General features: G+C 39.3%; 1 protein-coding gene across 3 annotated transcripts in view; it reads left to right on the plus strand.

Moving 5' to 3' along the window:
* The first annotated feature begins 505 nt into the window (after nucleotides 1-505).
* The window catches only part of peak1 (pseudopodium-enriched atypical kinase 1), a 78573-nt gene continuing 56100 nt past the window's right edge, over nucleotides 506-22978 (plus strand). Inside the window, exons 1-2 of one of the 3 annotated variants that reach the window (XM_044035924.1) lie at nucleotides 506-686; nucleotides 17614-17713. The gene's annotated coding sequence lies outside the window, so the exon portion shown is untranslated. Of the gene's footprint in view, nucleotides 687-9132; nucleotides 9151-17613; nucleotides 17714-22978 lie in introns of those variants that run through there. The other 2 variants (XM_044035923.1, XM_044035925.1) reach the window with 2 other exon arrangements.

Below are 22978 nucleotides of genomic sequence, written 5' to 3' on the forward strand. Positions count from 1 at the left end.
CATAATTACAGTAATTCACATTTCACTCTGTGAACATCTACAATTGAAATAGTTTCAAACCTCATACACATGAATGGAAAACATGATGCATGATGTGTCATGGGAAGAATGTCATTGTGCATGTCTGAAGTTCATATTGTGACTGGGATATAATTAACTACAGATGTGTGGATTACGTGTGATGGATATTTGGATCAAATTCTCTTGTTGGTTGTGGTCCAAGGAATAAACTATTTTTGGTATTCTGGTGTTGATCCGGATTAAGGGTATTTTGAAAATCTAATTTGTAACCTAGAATGTTAGGTTTGTCGTATTGATATTGAGGAAAATTCAGCGGTAGTTTCTCACTACCTTTTTTTTGTTTTTGTTGTGTGCCTTGTGAAAAGCGCGTTCACGCGGCGCTCTTGGCCAGCCTCGAATCCTAGTGTGCGCGCTCCCGCGTCAGGCTGGTGGAAAAAACTGCAGCGGCTGTTCCCGAAGCCACGCAAAGAGAGAGAGGGAGAGAGCGAGAGAGAGAGAGGGAGAGGAGCCGCGAGCGAAAAAAAAGCTCAGGCACTGGCGAGAGAGCTGGGCTTCACACACTCGGATTTTCTTTATTACTGCCGAGGACGACGTTGACAAAAACCGGGATAAATGCCTGCCAGGAAGTGGTACGACCGAGCGGGCGTCAGTGGGTGTCTGTAAAGGTAAGGAAAAGTTAGCCGAGCGTTTCCTTTCCCCCAAAATTCAAAGTGTCTCAACCACAAGTCTCGTCTCCCACTGCTAAGTTTCAGTTCGTGCAAGCAGAGCAACGCCGTTTGTGGACGGACAAGCTAACGGCGCTGTGCCGTCCCGTCCCGTTTGCGCTAAATGTCAAACGTGTGCAGTCAGTGTGAAGATGTGGGGACAGCGGAGAAGTTCGCTGGCTGTTGTGAGTGAGAGGGCTACTGCGTTTGTAACAGTACAAGTACAACAGTACAATAACTGCTGCTTCTGTCATGACAGAGAGCTGGAAACATTGCTGCTAACAACTACGCTCGTGTTTTACTTTTGTACACAAGTTGTTATAGCGCACGGCTGCTTAAAGAAACCAGTGCAAACCCGAGCGAAACTTCTCCCGAGTTTACAAAATGGGACAGACAGCGGGACAAATATCCGCCCCTCACCGAACACAAGGCGTCCAACCAGGGAGACGTGTTTGGAGGGAACCGGTGATGGGAGAGGGATGGAGTTCATGTCACGTTTCCTCCATAAATATAAACTCGTTAAAGAAATAAATAGAGACAAGTCGTAAGAGGATGCTCTCTGAAGCAGCTCGTCAATAATCCAACAACAAACTTATTAAGCAGGAATCACTTTTGACCAAACTTCACTCTGATTTTATACAGAGGAAACACACAAAAAAATGTAGATTTAAAGTTACGATATGTAACCTTCCATGATTAAGACCAGAAGACTAAGGTTTCACATTTTGTTGAGTGTCAGCCATTTTTGTACAGCTAATCATCCTAGTGGGGGTTAGACCATAATCTCAGGATGATCTAACAGTGATTCAACAGCTAAACATAGTTAATTTTAATTTAAAAAAAGAGGTAGCACCCCAATTGTAAAATGTGTTATTATTTTAATACAATAACTATAGATGGCACATTCTAAAAGTAAATCAATCAAAAGTCGCATTTCTCACATCACAAACAAATGTCTATGTGATTATTAATCATTATTTAGCTTTTTAAAGAAAGCCTCAGTGATCCATACTGTTCTTGTTTGGTTTCTTCTGTGTCCCACTGTCCTTTAGCTTTGGTGCAAATATAATTACTTTCACTCTATGTTTGTGAAAGTAAAACCATCTTCATTCCCAGTGTCACATGTTCAGGCTAGTGAAGGTTGACTGATATTAAATCTCAGTCTCTGGATAAAATGTACATTCACATGTGACTGCAGTTGTCAGTTCTTGTTTTTACTTGCTGCTTGCTCTTGTTGTGATCAGTACACGTGAGTTGACAGTGTCAACAAAGGAAGGCGACTGACAATGTTACTTGTGTAAAGTGGATGTGGGGGTGGAGTGTTTTCACAGTGATTTAGGATTTTATTTTGTTTTTTATCAGATTTGTACTGATGCCAGCCCCAAAATACTTTATGTGGGAAATATTTGCGCAAATATTTATTGGATTGTTTCCTACATTTGTGAATGATGGACATAACTGACATTCTTTGCAATGAGCAACAGGGAGATTGTGTCTTGTGATGTTTATCTTGTGGTTATACAGCACCCTTTACTGCATATAAAATGGAAGTATTTTTCTGGGTTGTAAAGCAAAGCCTAGGACTTAAAAGTAGCAGAAGTAGCAGTTTGCCATAATGACAATAAACCTTTTCTCAAGGAGTGATTATGGTCATAATCGCTAGTTGTATGTTTTCTCCAATAGAATATAATGCCAATGTTGTATATTATGCTCCCATTTTAGAAAAAGTGACATATGAGTGCACACTGTTAGAACGACAGTTACCGTCATCCAGTAGGCACCTTGTAGCAGGTGACGTTTCAAAAACTGTAATGGCCCGCTCAAGTTACAAAGTTTGAGCCTTCACAACTGAAGACTCCACTTTATATATACAGTGTATGAACAGCACAGGATTGACTGCTAGAGTTTGATAGTTGTTTGTTCAATGCATTGGTTTTCTGTTCCATTAAGACATTAAAATTTGCTTAACTTTACAGATGAAGTGACCTGAAGCCTTTAGGATTTGTTCCACTTTTTCCAATAACTGGGACCTCTGAATTGTGTTTCCATAAATATTGTAATGATAATACTCCAGAATGAAGTGAAAAGGCATATTTTGACAATGCCCAAAAGCTTATGTGGTACAAGAGATGATGTGTTTCAATCACAGTGGGCTCTTTTTATGTTGCAATAGCTTATTGAGACATTAAGTATCACACTTAACACCATGAGTTGGTATTTATGTTTTTTCAGTTTGTCAGAAAGATCAGTGACCCAGATCTTCACCTGAACATAGGCTTATTTGTTGAGATTTAAGAAGTAGTGTTGTTTAGTGTTGTTACATTAGTGAAGTTATGACTTGGATACCAAAAAACGCTTGGACACCAAATTATTTTCATGTTCAATAAAACATATTATGTGTTATGCCAGGCTGAATCATCAATCATGTAGATGTGACAATAAATTAGTACAGTAATAACAATAATTGTTTTGCAATTTTATTATCATAATATAATGGCCTTGGATTTGCCACCTACATGCAAGACTGTGCAAGAGAAAGTTCATGGATCAGAGCCACAAAAATACAGGCAAGTGCTCAGATTTTGCAAGAGCCTTTTGTGTATAAACCACACAAACCACAAGCATCATGAACATTGGAAGAAATAATAGTTCTTCTTATACGTGCCAAGACATTATCCCCAGTTTACAGTTTTTTTTTTTTAAGTACATTGAATATAAAAATTTAAAAAGTATCACAAACCCTACTACTATGTAGTGTTATTTGGTCATTTCAATCTAATTCACTATTCATTTGACATTTGTGTATACTAGTTTTCACTCGTTTTATAATGTTAAATTATATGAACGTGAAATGCTTTAATGACTTCAAAATTGCACAAAGCCTTGCCTTCATTCCATAACTTTTAACTGTGCGCGGAAAAATCAAAAACGTAGAACAGCAAAGGTCAACTCTCATATGACACTGATATCATAATTGGTTTCAGTTTACTGTATTAGACTTTATACTCATAATCATAAAAAATGAAGGCAGTATGTGTCTGTCTGAAACAACACCTGTAATTCCATGTTTGTTTGCTAATTTGAATTTCAAACACTTGTTTTGGGTACAATTCAATGGCATAAATAATAGATAATTGAGGGCAGCCCATGGATGAGCGGAAGAGAATTGTGCTTGTAACCAGAGGGCAAATATGTGGCGCACTTGAGAGTGTGTATGTGTATCTGCATACATTATTGGTGTTTTCTGCTAAGGTGGTGGAGTAAAGTTCTCATTGCTGCAGTTACTGCCACAGCTAATGCCTCAGCATGGGTGGTGCAGCAGTGAAAAGGATCCTGGTCAAACAGTGTTTTGTTGCACCTTGTTCCGTTTTTCATGTACCAGTCTTGTGGTATACGAAAATTTCATATCATAAAAAATAAATAAATATGGTTTTCCGGTATGAACCTATATTCCTGCTCAGCACTAGACAATTGCTTGGTTGACAGAGTGAATGTGTGGGCCCTGAAAAAGATCTGTGAAGGAAGTGTCATGTGACTCCTTGACCCTTGACCTCCACCTCTTACCCTGAGCCAGGGGTTCAGCTAGGTAACAGGTGTGACCTCAGGGTTAAGGAGCATGCACATGCCAGCATGCACACACACACACACACACACACACACACACACACACACACACACACACACACACACACATAGAATGTACTCTCTCACTCTCTCTCACACTGTCTGACAAAGTGGCCAGTTTCAACGAAAGATAAATTATAATTTAAAAAGGGTTATGTTTACAGTGTTAGACTCAAGTCTATGATCTCAGTATTTAAATGTAATTTGCTGACAGTAATAACACTTCTTTTTGTGATACCGTGTGATATCAATCTCATGTGACTCTTCTTCCTAGTGTTTTTGAACAACACATTGTAGTCCTCACTCAAGTATGATGTATTTAAGCCAGGTCTGCAATCCTATTTTTTGGTGTTCTGCACAAATTAATAAATTATATTAATGGAGCATAATGTTGCTCTTTCTGCTGTCAGCTGAATTTTGAGCTGAAACATTTGTCTTTGTATTGGATTTAAATTTGCAATAAGGTCTAAAGTTCTGCACAAAACACCAGCTTCTTCCCAAAGTGAGAATTTCAACACCCAAGTCTCACTCGAGATCTCCCAAATGCCACACTCTTTGTGATGAGTAACACTGCTCCCTTTTTACACCATGAGGAATTTGGCCACGTAGTTGCCCCTCAAACAAAATACTGAGTTTTAGAAAGTCAGTGTAGCCTGACAAAGTGCAGGTTGGGCTGGAAGCCATGTCTAAAAATGTCAGCTTTGTCTGCGATGCAAGGCAGAGGAGGAGTCAGGAGTCCAGTCACATTATGTTTTGGATCCCTGCTCTTGATATAATTTGTGTTGGCAGCTAAGGTCATGGCTTACTTCAACTATGTTTTGCACTTACCAGGCAAAAACATTGCACCTACCAAAAGTCAGTGTCATCTGAGTCATCCAGGTTGCAATTTGTCAGAACAAATAATATCCATAGGACCCCAGAACTCAACAGGATGAAGGTGTAAGAATTCATTTACAGGGTAGGGACATTGCTCATTAATAAAATTCATGGAAACAAGAACAAAACTATCAAAACATAAAAACATGACAATAACAACAATGAAACAAAAAAGTATGTTGTTTTCTTGTTGTGAAACTGTTTTGACAAAGGTTAGTAATGGCTTGAAGAAAAGGAGCTTTTGATTTGCAAATAATAATACCTCTTATCTTTACAGCTTTGACTTGGTTAAGTATTGTTTCCCTTATTCACTGAAGAGAGACGATGAATTCTCAACAGTTTAAATGTTTCTTGCTGACCTTTTTAAGGAATGTTGACTTTGTAAACATTGTCTGGGTATGTCAAGGCTATGGCTCTGCTGATAAGCTATTAGCTAAGGTGCTGAACTTGAAAATGCAAGTCTATTAGCTACGTTTAGGTAATTATGTAGTAATGGTACATAAAACCTTATGACACAATCAAAGGCACATTAGCCTGTTGTAAAATAAGTATGTTTCCTTTGCACAAGGTACTCACAATTGGGTTAGTTTAGAAACAAGATCTAATTGGTGTTTTCATCATAAGTGAGAATGCAAAAACCTCTGTATCACAGATGTTTTGCTATGCTTATGAATGAGAAGTTTTAGCTGGTTGATGACCCCCAACTTTAACTTTTACTAGTTTTAAGCTGTAGGCTGCTGCTCACCCCTCGTCAAACTGTGTCTTTCTATGAAAGCATGTTATTTAAAAGTATTTGTTCTCACAGGGCAGGCAAAGTTCAGCTATTAAACATAGCCCACTGACTTAATGAGCTAACATTGTTGGAATCTGTGATTTAGTGATGTCAGATACTCTCGGGTTGAACTGAATAGTGGGTGTGGGAAAAACAACTACTACCAGTGCATTCAAACAGGCTTTTCATCAGTGGGAATGGTTTTAATCGTCATTCACGCCCAGGTCAAATTACTCTGCAATGCATGCATTAGTTGAGGTAAATGCTATCACTTACATCCATCTTTTGGCCCTCAGCTTGTTTTGTTTCTGGCATGTCTGTGACATCATGCTAATTTTACTGTAGTAGAGGCTGTAGTTCTCCTCAACATTTCACCTGTTCTCCTGTGTTAAAAAAAACCAAACATACTGTATGCATATATATCCAAAACTCTTTGGGGTGCATCAAAATGTTTTCTTTGGTCACACTTGTGCACTTTACATTTCCAGTGTTTGCCATCAGTGTTTGCCATACATTGATCAGTGCGTGGGGACACAATCAACACTGACCGACCTAATTTTTTTTTCCAACGAGATTTAAAACCATGTTTCGAACCAACTTCCCGCATTGCTCTCTCTCTCTCACTTGCTCTCTCTCTCTCTCACACACACACGCACACTCACTCACAGCTGATCACACAGAGCGTGCAGCCTCAGTCAATCGATAACTTGAAGAACTATGTTCATGATGTTTTTCTTCTACGAGTGCCTTGGGTTGTAAGTTCATTTGATTGCAATAGCCTGCTAGCACCCTTCTCTGTTGGTAAACCCAGACAGGGCACAGTATGAACATTATCTCCCATCCTGTTTATTGTCTAACTAGCAAAGCACTGTCACTCTTGTATGTAAAGCTTGCTGCTGGAAAGATTTGCACCACATCCGGTGTGACCGCAGCATTAGTGTGTGTGTGTGTGTGTGTGTGTGTGTGTGTGTGTGTGTGTGTGTGTGTGTGTGTGTGTGTGTGTGTGTGTGTGTGTGTGTGTGTGCTGTGCAGGTGGGGTGGTGCTGACTGACAACATTCTCACTACAGTAGACCACACTACACCACAATATAGTGTAGTAGTTTCCTATTTCCATAGAGTAAATAATATTTGAATTAAGTGTGCCATTAATTTAGTGAATTGTGTGTTTGTATGCTACCCTATATACACAATATACTGTAATCACTACAAAACAGTCAGGATTTTCCCTGTTGATCTAACCAGCGAAGCAATGTCACCATTTAATTTGCATGTGTTTGTGTTTGTGTAAATCTGTGCTTTTAATGAAGCCAAATATTTACCTACACCTTATTCTTGTTTACAATCATTTACATAACTATGAATGCATCTGGGAAGTGACAAAAAGGCAACCTTTAAAGTTGTTGCACTGAGGGCGGCACAAAATTTGGGTGCACCTTAATTTTGTGCTGGTGTCCTGAGCAGTTTATTGTGGTCAGTGTAATGGAAGAAAATATGGAACTAGACAAAGCACTCTCCACAAAGGCCACTCAGCTTGAATACATTGTCCTATTTTGCAAGGTTAGCAGTTGTTTGGAAATAGTCCTCAGTCCAGATCTGTATCTGTATCCGTATCATCAAAATCTAATTCTCCGTGCATAATCATCATCCCCTCAAAATTTCACACAAATTAAGTTGTGCTTTTGAGTCATGTTGAATGACAAATATTGCCAAATATCCTTGGCTGAGATAATACATGCTCTTCCATCCTCAGACCTGTTTCCAACAGCACTTAAAACCTTGGGTCTTGGCAATAAGTGAAGTCAGTAAACTTGTATTCAATCTTCTCATGACTGTATTTGTGATGGGAGACAACTGTGTTGTTGAGTCTTTGACCTTGAAACCAAAGCAGATTCCTTCATGGGTCCATCCAGCTGTGCTGCATTCCAACCTTGATATGTTGGGTTATTTCTCAGGCTCCAGCTTACGAACAGAGCTGTAAACTTGAACTGAATGATGTTCCTATTCTAATAGCATTTGATATGTTCCCACATCCATTCACAACACACAAAAAACAAAAATAAAACCTAAGTCTTGGATTTTTTTTTGTCTAAGACTTTACACTATATACATTAAAGGGCTCTGTGCTATAGATTATTTTAGCACTTGTGTAAAAAGTGCCCTATCCTCTCTGAGAAATGTGCAATTCTAGCTTCTAATACCTCCCTTTCTCTGGGAATTAGCAGCTTACAGCTGGAGGCTGGAAATGAGGATGACCAAAGATCTAACAATATGTGGTGGAAGATCAAAACCTCTGGGTGAAATGGATGGATTTCCAGTTTCATTTAAAAACTGGAAACCTTCAGGCTCCATCTCACAATTTAGCATTTATGTTGAAGTCACATGCATCTAAGCTTGCTCACCATGTGTGCACACCTGCATTTTCACCACTGTCATAACGTATCAGTATGAAGTGAAAAAATATTCCCAGCAGTATCTGTGTTTCTCTAGTTAGGCTTTAGCTTTAGGATACTGTAGGCATGGTGTTAGTTCACTGGCTGCTCCTCTTACAGATTTACATTGACTGAGAATGACAGTCAAAGACCATGACTTAATGTAACACTGGGACCGGGAAGTGTTTCAGCTCCAAACTTGTCCACAGAGAAATGACAATAGAAATGTCTGCCAGCTCTGTTAAATTGTGTATTTGAGCTTAAGAAGGTTGATGGAAAAGTATTACATGATCTCACACTTTTAACTGCCTTGATGCCGTATTGATTTCCATATAAGGAAGGATTATTCTTCCCTGCTGGATCTGTGATATATCTACATAAGAATTTGTTAGTTAGGACAAGGCGTCTGTGATTGGTTGTTTCTATGCTGAGAGCTAAACAATTCTGCATTACGCAGATGTGTTGAGAGCACAAAGGGGTACTTGCTTTTGGACAAGTTTTGACCTCAGTAACTGTCCCGGACTCACCATGCTCCTTAAAATAACTTGCTACGTGTTGTTCTGAAATCTCTCAGACATACCTTGCTGCTATTGGACTTGTTTGCCATGGTGAATCTGAGCTCTCTCTTGTGTCCGAGATTACAGGCCTGGACAGGGTTACTTGCATGCCACAGTAGTATCTCCTGGATTCATCTGAAGCAACAACCTTTCAGGATGATGCGCAGTAAGTTTTTGGGTGGCTGATTTTATACAGCAAGTCTATATGTTTTTGTTTGGTATCAAACATCTGTCAGTTTCACACTTTGGCCTGATAAAATGCTTTTAGGAGATAAATTAAACAGGATTTATCTTGGATGGAACATATTCACTATGGATGTACCATCTAAATACTCTGTTTCTTAATTAGCATCTCGATGAAGCTCTGTGGAATTCAGAAGTCTCATAAATTGCAGATGAGATGACTGGAGGTGATGGGAGTGGTGCCTCTGTGCAAATCCTCAATGAATAATGGCTCTTCCCGATATTGCAAATGTTTAAAACCTTCCAACTCTGTTCTGATTATTAAACTAGGTCAGTGTGACTCATATGTTTCCATTCAAATTCAAAAGCTCTGCTTCATATCTCCTGTTCTAATCGTAAGACCCCCCTGTCTTGAGGCTTGAGTTTCCAATCTTATACTAATTCCGTAGTGGAAACTAACAACTTTATTACAGCTTCTCTGTTTTTGGCTCTTTCAGGCTTTTAGGAACATCAAGTTAAATTCTGTCTTGAAATATACTTATGGATAGACATGTATACTGTCGGTTTTGTGGGGCTACTATCTGATCACTACTTTAGTACCATATCGCAGTGCATAGACCACATTGTCAGCCAGTATTCAAATTTTAGTCCTTAGAAGTAGTAACATAGTGAGCAGGCCCAGCTTTCATGCAGCTCTCTGGTTTTATAATCATGCCATAAGAGTTAGGCACCTTCCTTGTCAGGCTTGGAGAAAGCATTATCACCCTCCTTATGCTCAGAAATTGTGAATTTACAGCTCAGAGCAACGTTTTATGTAGTTCACATGTATCAGCTTAGAGGTATGGCTAGGATAGTTCACTATGTGAAATTAAAGTTGCCATCAATCTGAATCTGAGCACTCAACTCTGTCCAAAAACCTGCTAGTTCATAAAGCATTACTTAGTAATAAATACTTTGAAGCATTAAGTATGCATTGTGATCCTAATTAATCTTGATCATGAATGATTCATTCATCTTTGAAATTATGCTTCTTTTATTCTGTATGGAGAAAATATAATAATAATAGGAGTGTAATAATAGGAGCTGAAAGACATGGAACATGGATTTTACTGGCAAAAAGAACATACAGTACATTATACCCCAGAGTATGTGTCAGTCTACATTCCAACGTGGTTAAGACGTTTGTGTTGAAAAAGCACTCCAGCATTTACCACATGTAAACAAACATCCACTGCTTGACCTTCCCTGACACAGCAGGACTGTTTTCCACAACTAATCTTGTTGGTGCCGCTCAAATTAGATTTGCAGACTCACCCAATTTTCAAGTCACCCAGCTGAGGGAAGGCACATCTCAAATTACCTGTGCAACTCTTGGAGCCCCCTTTCCGTCCATATACACGCAAGCACACACAGCCCATCCATGCTGTGATCTCATTGGCAATATAAGCGCATGCCGTACTGTATCTCTGTAACTCCTCTCTGATTGTGTAAGTGGTTGTTGTGCGGCGCGTGACATGATCTGGATCACATGCAGAACAACATGGCAAAAAAAAACAAACCCTGAGTCCCTGGCCCGCACCCAGGCCCATACCACAGCTATATCAGGCTGGCAGTATGAGGAGGGCTCCTGGCTGAATGTCTGTAAGGGATGAGACACGTGTGACATGTCTGTCTGAGAATGGTGTGACAGAGAGCATGGAGCACTTTGAATATTGAAGAAATAGTCCTTTTTTGTGTTGTAACTATTTGCTTGTGATGCGTCTTTGTGAGTGAGCGTGTGATTGTGGTAGCAGGTGGGTGTCCTGCCCAGCTACTGGCACGATGCCACTCGATTTGGTCCACATAAGGGAGGAAGAGGAGGAGGAGTTAGGAGTGCTATGATTCTGAGGACTGTTGACTGACAGGAACAGTGGCTGTGCATAAACTAGCCGATGAACATGAGGCTGGCAAACAAGACCACAGCACAACAAGATCCAGTGTTCAGTTAATTCTGTCTGGTCCCACCACTGGGACACCATATTGTGAGATCAAAGTGAAAATATGTTGTTCAAACTCAAGGCTTTGCTTCTCCCCTGGCATCTCTCTGGCATCATAACTGCACACCAAGGAGGAGCTTTGTTGAAATGGGGAAAGTGTTTGTTTCCTTTGCTGAAGAAGAGAAAATATGCACATATACACTAGGTTTGGGCTGATGGACAATCGCCAGTGCCATACTGGCATATTTGCAAATCACTAGACACCCAATCCGAAGTTTTACTCTGGCATGCACAGTTCTCACTCATGCCAGCACATCATCTTCCCTCTGGGCGATGGAGCACACCTGCACCGACATGTGATTGAGACACAGCAAAGATCAGAGGAATCCCTTCTAATTTGTTGATTCTTCTTTGGTGTAATGAGCTGCAGCAGCACATTTTGGTATTAATGTTTCAGTTTCTAGTGGCAATTTTAGTGTTCTATTCATTGTACAGTGATTGTCCTCAATTCAAATATTTGTCACCCAACTTTGAAACATTGTGTGCCTTTGTACACTGGACAGTGAATTCATATTTTTTGTAAATAGAATCCCTGTAATCTAAATTGTTGTAATTTAATAGAGTGGTTTCTACCCAAATAGACACACACACACACAGACAGACCTGTCTTACAGTTTTAATTAAATTTATGAATCCCCTGTTACATCTCAGTTAGCCACTTTTTGGGTTTCAGCAATAATTAGACTTTGTGGTGTGAAAGCATGACAGAAAGGAGGATTTGCATTTTAATCAGGCTTTTCCTCATAACTAGCTTTAGTTACACAGTGCCATGGATGTAATGACTAATAATGAATAGTAAAAAAAAAAAGCATCAAACTAAATTAGGTCAGGGCTGAATTTTATATTGTATATATTTATGATGATGGCTGTTGTTGTATGTGAATTTATTTTGTTTAATGAGCTGCAGTGCAAATTTACAGGAGTAAAAAGCTGGATTTTAACTCTCTGCCAGCCCAAAACAATCGCTGTCTGCAAACAGCCCACTGATTTTATCTGTCACAGCACTCTCGTTAGCTGTGGCCTCTTATACGTTTGTGTCTGTTTTATTTGCAGTTCACATACAGTGCATGCAGGTCTTTGTGGGGAGTGAATATACAGCCACAGTTTTAAAATTTGAAGTACAATTTTTGTATTTATTCCTCTCTTTGGGCTTTTAATTAGTAAATTACCCCCAATTTTAAATTCAGACTTCATCAGCGGTCTCAAATTCAAACAGAAAGGGGGCTGAAATCAAGGGTCAGATCAGGTCAAATAACAAAACATTCAGAACAAACCAAGTTTATAGATAAAATAAAGAAAATAATCAGAGCTCTGAGGTATATTCGTGATAGCATACAATTAATTGAAATAACCATGGAATTGCTCCAGAAGGGCTAAATAACAACATTGGATTTCTGTTTCAAGATTATATACACATCAGTTGGGGTTGTCACAAAAGAACATACATGTATAAGAATGGTAAATATTGTTGAAATGTATTAAAGTTATTTAAATCAGCATTATAGAAATGCATGTTCAATCTGCTGTATTCCAGTAGAACAGCACATACAGGCCTCTAGTCACAAGTCTGTGACTACTATCTTAGCCAATATTCTGCTTTCTTTAATATTTTTTACCAGACCTATAAAGCTGAAAAATACAACCCTTTTTTTACCTTGCACTTCACTTTGCACTGAGATCACTTGCCATGTAAATAGCAAAATTGGAGGACATGCCCTAATGCGCCTGTTATCTTGCGGGTTGAATACAATTCTATTATATTATTTGCTGAGTTTAACACATCTACATTACAGATTCATTTTCCAGTCACTCCCTTTGCTTTTGTGTCAGTTGATAACATTGTTTGTTATGCCATAGGAAGATAAACCAATAGAATAGAAGTTTGTCTTTATTGAGGCAATTTCTTAAACATATTACACACTGCTGTTGTCATACGGAATTAATAAGATTTAATATAATATAATAATAACACACCGCTTACCCTCTTTGTGCTATGCTTAGCTAACTGACTCCTGGATGTTGCTTCATATTAACTGAGCATGCATGATCGTGGGTCTCAGCACGAAAGGTAATGGGCTTATTTCCCAAAATGTCAGACTACAATTTTACGCTCTTTAGGGAATTCCATCACAGACTTGCAATCTCCAGCCTCTGACTTTATGGGTATATCAAGTGCATGCTTCCCAAAACAAATCATTGATACAGCCCAAAACACCACTTCATAAAAAGGTATTTTGCTGCTTTAGAGGTTTTAAAGTGAGCTTGTAAAATTATTTGAAGAGGGAGATTATCGTTACAATTAACTTTAAAACTACCTTCAATTAAGTCTTATATATACTTAATGAAGCATGATGTGAGCAAATAGCTGACAACAAAAGTCCTTCTGGTAACAGTAAACTGCAAAATTATGCCCCTCCACAAGTTGACAGGCTTCCCCCGAGTATGAGCTTCATCCTCACAGATGCCTTTCAGCCAGCCTATTGAGTTTACATCCCAAAATGTTTTATTTGGCTTGTTGCAAGTGAATACAGTTGTAATCTCCGGTCTCTGTTTTCTTTGCACCAACCCGAGATTCTTGAGTCTGGTTAGTATGTCGATCTGTAATTAGTACCAGCTATAAACAACCGGAATACCACAGAGCATTGCCATGGGTGGCTGCCCTTACCACGACAATCTGGAGTTTCCCTTTTGTCTGAAGAAGAGCCAGCTGCCCGCCCTGGTAGCTGCACATTGGACCTACCTTATAGAGAGAGGAGAAGAGAAAGTTTGGGAGTTCGTGGATGGAGTCCATATTTTAACAGTTAAAGAGAAACATGCCATGTAAAGACTGTGATCAAAGAGGGTTCTATGAAGTAACTTATTTCTAGGAGATGTGCGACTCCTTTTTTTTTTGTCTTCCTGCAGAATCATATTTAAATATAGATTGTAATGCCATCTAAATGTGATGCAAGTCCTCTGCTCTTGGCTCAGCTTCTGTTTTTTTGCCCTGGCTCCAAGATGTACAGTGTTGACATCATGGTTCATGCACCATTGGATTGCTCAGTATTCCAATTTTTTGTCTGATCATTTGGCTGACATACGTATTCTTTGCAAATGTTGCATCCACTCAGTTACTTCTATTGAGGTACCCATCCAGTGCCCCCTTGAAAAGGTATTTGTGCCGTAATCCCTTAACCATGGAGACAGAATACCTGTTTTATGTTGGGTTAGGTTGGATTAAACATATTTATCTTGTATTTTGCCATAGTTTTGGTTTGTTAGACGTTTGCCTAATGTAGATCTATATTGATGTTGGAATATTGAAGACAAATTTCTCTACTAATGTTGCAGCTCTATCATTTCACAAACCATCCTCTTCTTATCTAGAATACCTGACCTTTCAGACTCTTGTAAAGGTCATGGTAAACTCTTAGTGCTTGTTGTCTTGGGAACGTGAAGACATGCTCTATGGACCATTGAAAACAGTCAGCTGTCTCCTCCTGAGGCCTTCCAACCCAGAAAGTCTGCACAACCAATGTAAGCACTTGGCTTCATGCAGACACTGGGACTTTTGTAAATGTTTAGGACCACACTGATTAGTTCCTCCGTGTAAGTGTAATTTGAACTTTGAAAAGATACTTTTTCCCCCTCAATTTATCATGTGTGATTTAGAGCTATGGGAAAAGGATTCCTCTGATCTATGCCAAAAGTGACAGTGTTTTGACCAGGTTCTGTTGAGCTCGGCTTGTTCCCTTCCCATATGGAGCTCTTATTGTGAGCTTGAGTCAAAGATAACTGGCCTGGTGTATGTACATTGTCCAGGGCTGTAATTATAACCTTTGAAATCTTTAAAATCAGCCCACACTTAATATTTGGTCTTAGAAAAAGAAACATTTCCAAGCCTAATGCTTGAAACCTGCCTGTGATGGATATCCTAAGAGCAGCTTATTAACTAAAAAACACCTGTGTATATATGTGTATATATAAATGTATAGTTAGATGCACTTTATTGATCCCAAAAGTGGGAAATTGTGTTACAGCGGCACACTTTCTGTGGAGCTGTAAGAGCCTGTTTGAGAAGGCGCCCCACTGTCTGTCCAGTGAATGGTGGAGAGGGTGGTTTGTTAATTGTCCTACTGTCCTTTCCAGCATCTTGCTGCACACATTGAAGCATCTCAGCTTCCTCAGAGAGAGTTGCTTCCTTGCCTTCCTGTATACAGTACAGCCATGCTGTTGACACTTCAATTCAGTCCAATGGTTATTGAAGTCAATCACCATTTCTCTGGTCTTGCCCACATTTAGAACGAGGTGATTTTGCCCAGACTACACCACAAAATCATCCACCAGTGCTCCATGAGTGGATGCAAACTGCAGTAATGCTGCTACTATGCAATAAAACTGTTTGCATCACATTAGCAATCGTCTGGAGTGTTCGGCTCTATATCTGTCCTGATTACCATTGCCATTACATGACACATAGAGCTGTTAAGCTAACTGCCTGTGTTGAAAAGCTGTGCTTCACTGTCAATTAGAGTCATGGCAAGTCATGGCTACAATGAGAGCAGAGCAAAGCCCATGATATAATGTTCATCTTTATTGCAGTTCAGCTTGAAAGTGTTATAGCTTTCCAATTATTACCAATTATCTGACAAAGGTCAAACCTGGTATATCTAAACAACTCACAGTAATATATTATTATATATTATTAGGTGTGTGAAAAGCTGGGTAACATTCAATACCATATGGGATACAACAATTTGGCAATAATCCATACATTGTAAGACCATCACATTCACCCTTTAAAGTTAAGTGTTTTTTTTACCTCTGCCATTTCCCTGCTGTCAACTTTCTCTTTGCCCCCTGTAAAAAATTGCACTTACATTACTCTGGTAAGCACCACTGAACGGTATTATGAGTTAGTGATGCTTGTAATTAAAATTGGTGATTAAATCTGATTAGAGTGGCTTTTTTTTTTTAATTAGAATGTTGATATGTTATCAGCATTTGTTGCTAGTGTATCAATAATAGTATATCACAAGATGAGACAAAGATCTATTGCTTTATCAGTATTTTATCCCACACATACACATACACACAATTACAAATGAATATTAGTTTTGTGGCAAAATTGCAAAACTTACAAAATACATGGTTATTTACCCAAATATGGGCATGTACACACTGTAACACCGTCATTTGCCCACTGGCTGCTAATATTAGTGTTGGATTCCACATTAAAATCTGAGTCATGTTTTGCAAGTGGACACTCGTGAAACAAAAAAAATATAAAAACTTCCTGTATAAACAGTCTCCCCACATCCAAACCGTTGGTTCTAATCATTGTTAAGAGCCACTAGTCGTGCTCTTACACTAACAATTCCTTATATAGGTTGGTTTCTTGCCTGAGAAGACTACAGTGAAAGAATGCCTTGCCAGCAGGGATGAATTTAGGCCAGGGAGTGGTTCATGTCTGATTTCTGTTGACTCATGCTTTTAATGAGTATTGGTATGTGGAAGTGTTTTGGTGAATGAGTTTGGAATTTTTGTTCGTCTTATGGTATCATTCATGCACAGTTTTTGGCATGACATAAATATTTGTGATTTAATCAGATCAAGTTGGAGCTGTATCTTTTTTTTTCTAATTCTGAGCTTGGTGCCTTGTAGTGAGCCAATACGAAATATTTTTTTTAATTTTTATAAAATCATTTCAAAATAGTATGTGCTGTTTCTTGTTGGATATGAGGTGTTTTAGGAAGTTGTTGCAGGGCTTGGTGGCCAAAAACATTACAGATTTAAAAAAGATTCAGCTTAATCAGTATTCAAAGACTATGTTCTGCTCTTGAGTGAATTCATGGACAAAAAGCTCATCTCAGGCATAGCATTCATAGCAAATATGTGTTGTGCCTCAGTGTGTTTGCACAGTGCATAAATATGTTGATAAATATTATAATCTTTTATTGATATTGAAGAAAATGATATTGTGATCTGCAGCTCTGGCTATTGGCACCCCTAAATTTGACCCTGACATGGTTAACGCTGCCGTCCCTCAGCCCGGCCCTGGTGATCACCAAGCATGAGATATGATAGTCTGCCAGTATGGGCAAATCTTCTTATTTACTGTATGCAGTTACTTTTACACACTTTGCGTCAGGGTCGCTCTCTTGATTTATACAACAGCGCGTACAATTCCGTTATGCACTGTTTGAATTAGAGATAGACGCATTTACATTTACACAGGAGATGAAAAGCCAAAATAGACTTAGGCTTGCACAAAATAAAATTAAGTTGTCTGTATCATTAATGTCAAAAGGTTAGTGTCAATTCTTATTAAATTGTAATGATTCTCTTTCTGTGCCTTCTCAGAAGTGAGTGCTTACCTGCAGCAGTTGATGATTCTGTGCCTTCTCATCTCTTGCTTCCCTTGTCTGCAGGAAGGCTGGCTGAAATGTTACGATGCCCTGTGACTTGATGTGAATCAGCAAGTTTTGGTCCTTTCAAACAAATAATACTGGGAGCAGCATAGTCTGGTAGGTAAGCCAAGTTAAAACTTTTATTTCCTATTATTATCTGTATTAGGGCTGCAAAATCCATCGTGGTCAGGCTGCGTTTTCTCTGTGTACATGGTAGCACTTGGGGCTAATCTAACTACGTTTTTTTAAGCTACTGTACATCAGCAAATGAAAAGCCTATTTCACGCCACACTGTTTTGTGTTTGGTTGAGTGTTTCTCTTTTTTTATTGTTGTTTAAGAGTTGTGGCTGGGGTGGGAAATGTTCCTGTTGTTGGCCTGTGAAGGCCATTTAGACATTTGAGACTAGGATTTGGATGTACAAATAAACTGCAGCACCAACATTACAAACCAAAATGTATAGTATTCAAGCACCGGCACCACAAGGCCGTCTGTGATACAAAGGTTTAGTAAGCATTTGTCTATAGAGAATACAAGGCCACATTGTGTGTTTCATTTTCTGACCCTGCTGCCTACCTTAACTGCTGGTTTGTCAGTTCTTTGCCTTTGTGCTTCTCTATTTATTAATATTCCACTCTGGAATCACTACACAGAAGAGCAACTAAAATCCTTCAGGTTTGGAGACAGCCACATCTCAGGTCATATTGAGAACCCAATAATGTGTAATAGGGTCCATTAAGCAAGAAGTCTTGTTTTGTTGTTTTTAACCTATATCTTGGGGTTTCTGTCAAACCAAGTAAACAAAAAAGAAAAAAGAAAAGAAAATTCAGTCTATATGGAGCATTTTCTGTTGGTATATAATCATTGTTTGTCTGTGGGAAAATATTTCATCTTTTCCGACTTCATGACCAAAGTATTTTTAAATTGTCACGTTGCCTACAAAACACAGACTCTATTTCTGGACATGTTTTGTTTTTGTTCTGTTTTGGTAGTCAGTACTTCTCCTACTTTCATGTTGTGTTTTCTCAGTAAGTCACTCTGCATTTAATGCCAGCCAAGTTTATGCTGTTTTCCTCCTTCCCTTACACATTGGATTTGTGCAAACCCACTGTTTTTGTTGCTACTATATCACAGTGTCTTAATCCTTCTATACCTGTCTTTGAGTTGTTTATAGCCTTGTGATCTCTGTTGTGATCCCCAGTCCTAATTAGCCTCACCATAAAACCCCTGATTGTCTTGACTTATTATAATAATTGGAGAATAGTTTGATAATTTTTTTTTTACCTCTTTGAGACTTTTGACTCCAGGCCCATCATCACATGTACTGTAGCTGTCTGTTGACGTGCTCCCACAGAAAAGCTCCGTGACGTGACATTACATTACATTACATTACATTACATTACATTACATTACATTACATTACATTACATTACATGTCATTTAGCAGACGCTTTTATCCAAAGCGACTTACAATGGAATCAAGTACAATTAGCCAGGGATGGAATCGAACTTGCGACCATGATGTCTTTGGTACACAAGGTAGGGTCTTAACCACTGAGCCACTCCACCCCCACATTGACATATGACATTTAGTCATATGTAGGATCAGTAGGTTGTTTAGCACAGATATTTAAGGGGGCTGCTTTTTTTTTAACATGCTTATCTGCTAAATGCTGATTCACTGATAGCTTGGTCATTAACTTTGATTTGCTCAAGATGGAACAAAAATGTGGGATCCACTTCTCCTCTTGGTTTTCTCTGAGGAACGTCAGTAAGAACAAAGATGGTGATTCAAGATGATGTGAAATCGGCCATTAGCAGTGGTGTTGTCTATGTGATATGCAGGCATACACTGTCTACCCACTACTAAGTCGGGCTGCTAGTCGACTGGTCGATTTATTGGTCGATACGTTCTGGCTCGGGCCACACGGTGATGTAGTGGTTAGCACTCTCGCCTTGCAGCGAGAAGACCCGGGTTCGAGCCCCGGTTGGAACAAAGGCCTTTCTGCATGGCGTTTGCATGTTCTGCCCGTGTGCGTGGGTTCTCTCCGGGTTCTCCGGCTTCCTCCCACAGTCCAAAAACATGCAATGTGGGGATTAGGTAAATTGGACACTCTAAATTGACCATAGGAGTGAGTGTGAGAGTGAATGGTTGTTTGTCTCTAGTTGTGTGTGGCCCTGCGATGGACTGGCGAACTGTCCAGGGTGTACCTCGCCTATAGCCCGATGTAGCTGAGATTGGCACAGCACCCCCCGCGACCCTCTGGTGGAGGATAAAGCGGTTAGATGATGATTGACTGACGTTCTGGCTCAACCAAAATTCTGATTGGTCGATTTTTTTTTGCTGTGTTCATTTCATACAGTCTATTTTTAATTTTCATCAAGTACCAAGTGCTAATCTGGGTGAGGGGTTTTTATTTCAAAAAATTGAAATAAAAGTTTGCAAGTAACAGACTACAAACATGGCATATCATATAAACACAGTACGCTAACTTGTCTGCATTAGGTTGCTCCGTCCGTTTTAAGTATATGAACATATCAGAACTGGAATATATCAATGTTTTAGTCTAATAATTGTTGATTCATTTTATAACTGTGGCATGCCCCTGTCTATTTGTGTCTCAGCCGCGAAGCTGAGCTCATATGTTCACTCTCGCACTGAGCCAAATAATCTAAATATTCCTCAACAATATTCCTCAACACCCTAACCCAAGAATGTCTTTGGTTGATTACAGCCCCACTCCTAAGCTTTGGTTTATGTGTATTGCACATTTTCTGCCACAACAAGAGATGTTGTACTCTGGTGTCTGTAAAAGCAGAGAAGCGCTGGATGACAATACTATAGTAGACCAGACAAACAATTTCCTGTACCTTTTTCTTGTTAACAATCATTTACATAAACATAAATGTATATGGGAAATGACAAAAAGCCATGCAATTTAATAGTTATTTATTTTTGTAAACCACTGTGGTTTACGCTCCCAACTCATCTTTTGCACAGAAAACAAACATGCAATTATTGTGCTGACATCATCTATGGCTCTGTGATGTTTTATCAAATTTGACATGGTTGTATTGTGACTAGCCCAAAATACACCTGTGCAGTAACCATTCTGTGTTAATTCATTCATGCTTGTTTTAAATGTGTTATTTCATCTTAAAAATTGGAGCAATAACACAATATGTGGGCTTTTCATGTTTGATGTACAGTATATACAGAGGTGATTTTGCGCACATTTTATTATATTTTATAGAAATGACTTAAATCTTAAAAGAGGGAGAAAAATATGTTCATGCCCTCGTTTCTGGCCTTGATTCAGAGGCCAAGTGTAGTGTATTATACATTACATTACATGTCATTTAGCAGACGCTTTTATCCAAAGCGACTTACAATGGGTATGAGCACAATCAGCCAGGGGTGGAATCGAACTTGCGACCATGATGTCTTTCGCACACAGGGTAACCACTTAGCCACTCCACCCCTTATACTTATACCCATTGGAGTTACTGAGCAGGCTAAAAGACAAGGCATATTGATTTGTATCTTCTATGTGCATAGATCTATCAAGAATACATACTGTGGATGCATGGAAGCTCTTTAAGTTGCTCTACGTATTGATTGTTGCATTTCCCTGCTGTAATTGTCCCTGATTAATGGATCAGGATGTGCTTGTAGATTTACCACTTCAACAATGCTCGCTGAGAGTGCCCTAAGTATCTAGCTCCAACCGTCAACTATGTAAAGTTTTCCCATTAGGACCACATTGATAAGGTTTAAATCAATTAAGTGTCTCACTTCCAGGAAATGTAGTGTGAAAGAGGCAAAAAGATAAAGCTGTGGTCTGTCCTTTAGCCAAGGTCAGTGGAGATCAATAAATGGAGTGGGTGTCTAGAAAATGTATTCTCTTTACACTCTTGTTCTGCCGCCTTCTCTCTCTCTCTCTCTCTCTCTCTCTCTCTCTCTCTCTCTCTCTCTCTCTCCCTCTCTCTCTCTCTCATTCACTCTTAATCCCTCGGACTTTCCCTCAGGGCTCCACTAAGTGGACTGTGGAAACCAGCAGCTGTTGGAGTTCCCATCAGAGCACCTCAGAGAGGGAAAGTGAATTTCACTAAGGGAACCACAGCAGTCTGACACATCAATATGAAATGTTGTATGGGTCAGTTTAACATCAGCTAGAGCAAACCTTAGAGAAATAACTACTCAAAATGTTCAGTGGAACTACAACATTTACATTTTTTTTTACAAATAATGATGTATTGGCGGCCAATGGCCAAGTGGAAGGGAGTGTCATCAGTTCAAGTCCTGAGACAGGTTCTACAACCACTTTATCTTCCACATGAGGGTCGCAGGGGGCACTAGTGCCAATCTCAGCTGACATAGTGACAAAAGGCAAAAGTACACACTGGACAGGTCGCCAGTCCATCATAGGGCCACATAGAGACAAACAACCATTCTCTCTCATACTCACACCTATGGTCAATTAAGAGTGTCCAGTTTGTTAGCACTTGCCTGCCTGCAAGAAGACCCAGGCCCTTGTGAACCTGGGTCTTCTTGCTGCAAGAGTGTGGTGTGGCCCCCAACTGACCGCATGTTTAATTTAATTCTTATGCCATCATCTACTGGTGCAACAAAGGTCAGGCTATAAAATAATGTCAATTTGACCTTTTGAACCTTTGTTCATGGCCAGTTTGAGAGGGAGGATGGCAGTTTCCCCTAAAGTCCTTCATGCTGTTACCCCATTTACTTCCTCACTGCTGTAGTTATCCCAGGCCTGTTCCTACTTAATTATGGCAGGAATGTACCATTGCATGAGAAGAGGTCATCACTCCTCATGGCCTGCCATGGTTCTGTCCTTAGTCAAGAGTGCCAAAATATTGACATATCTTTCCCTTGCACATAAAGCACTACTTACCCAAGCAATCTGGTTTATAACTCAATAAATAAATGAATGACTGGTTTCTGGTCAGATCAGTGTTAGACATTGTTGAGCATCACTGCATTATTTATTACTCTGATCTTACATTTAACCAGATCTTGATCTTTGACTCACTCAGAACTGTATGAATACTGCTCTTTCAAAATTCCACCAAACTTTCCCCAGTATATTACACTGTAACTGCAAGAATGTAAGTGAAGGTGCTTTCCCACATGAATCTTAACCTCTAAATGGCCTGGTAATTGTTTTTCTATCTTGTGGGATTAGAAGCTGGAGTCAATTTACTCTGGTGAGATGCTCTGAGTAATCAGGCTATTGAGGATACTGATTATATCATCATTAATCATTGTCCCTGCTGGGGAAATAAACATTCATTGATAAAGAATGCAAAGTTGAACGTTAGGGTGTTTGCAGTTTGGAGAGTGAAGAGTTTGTAGTCAAGACAAGAATA

This window comes from Solea senegalensis, linkage group LG10, assembly GCF_019176455.1.
Source record: "Solea senegalensis isolate Sse05_10M linkage group LG10, IFAPA_SoseM_1, whole genome shotgun sequence".
NCBI lineage: Eukaryota > Metazoa > Chordata > Actinopteri > Pleuronectiformes > Soleidae > Solea > Solea senegalensis.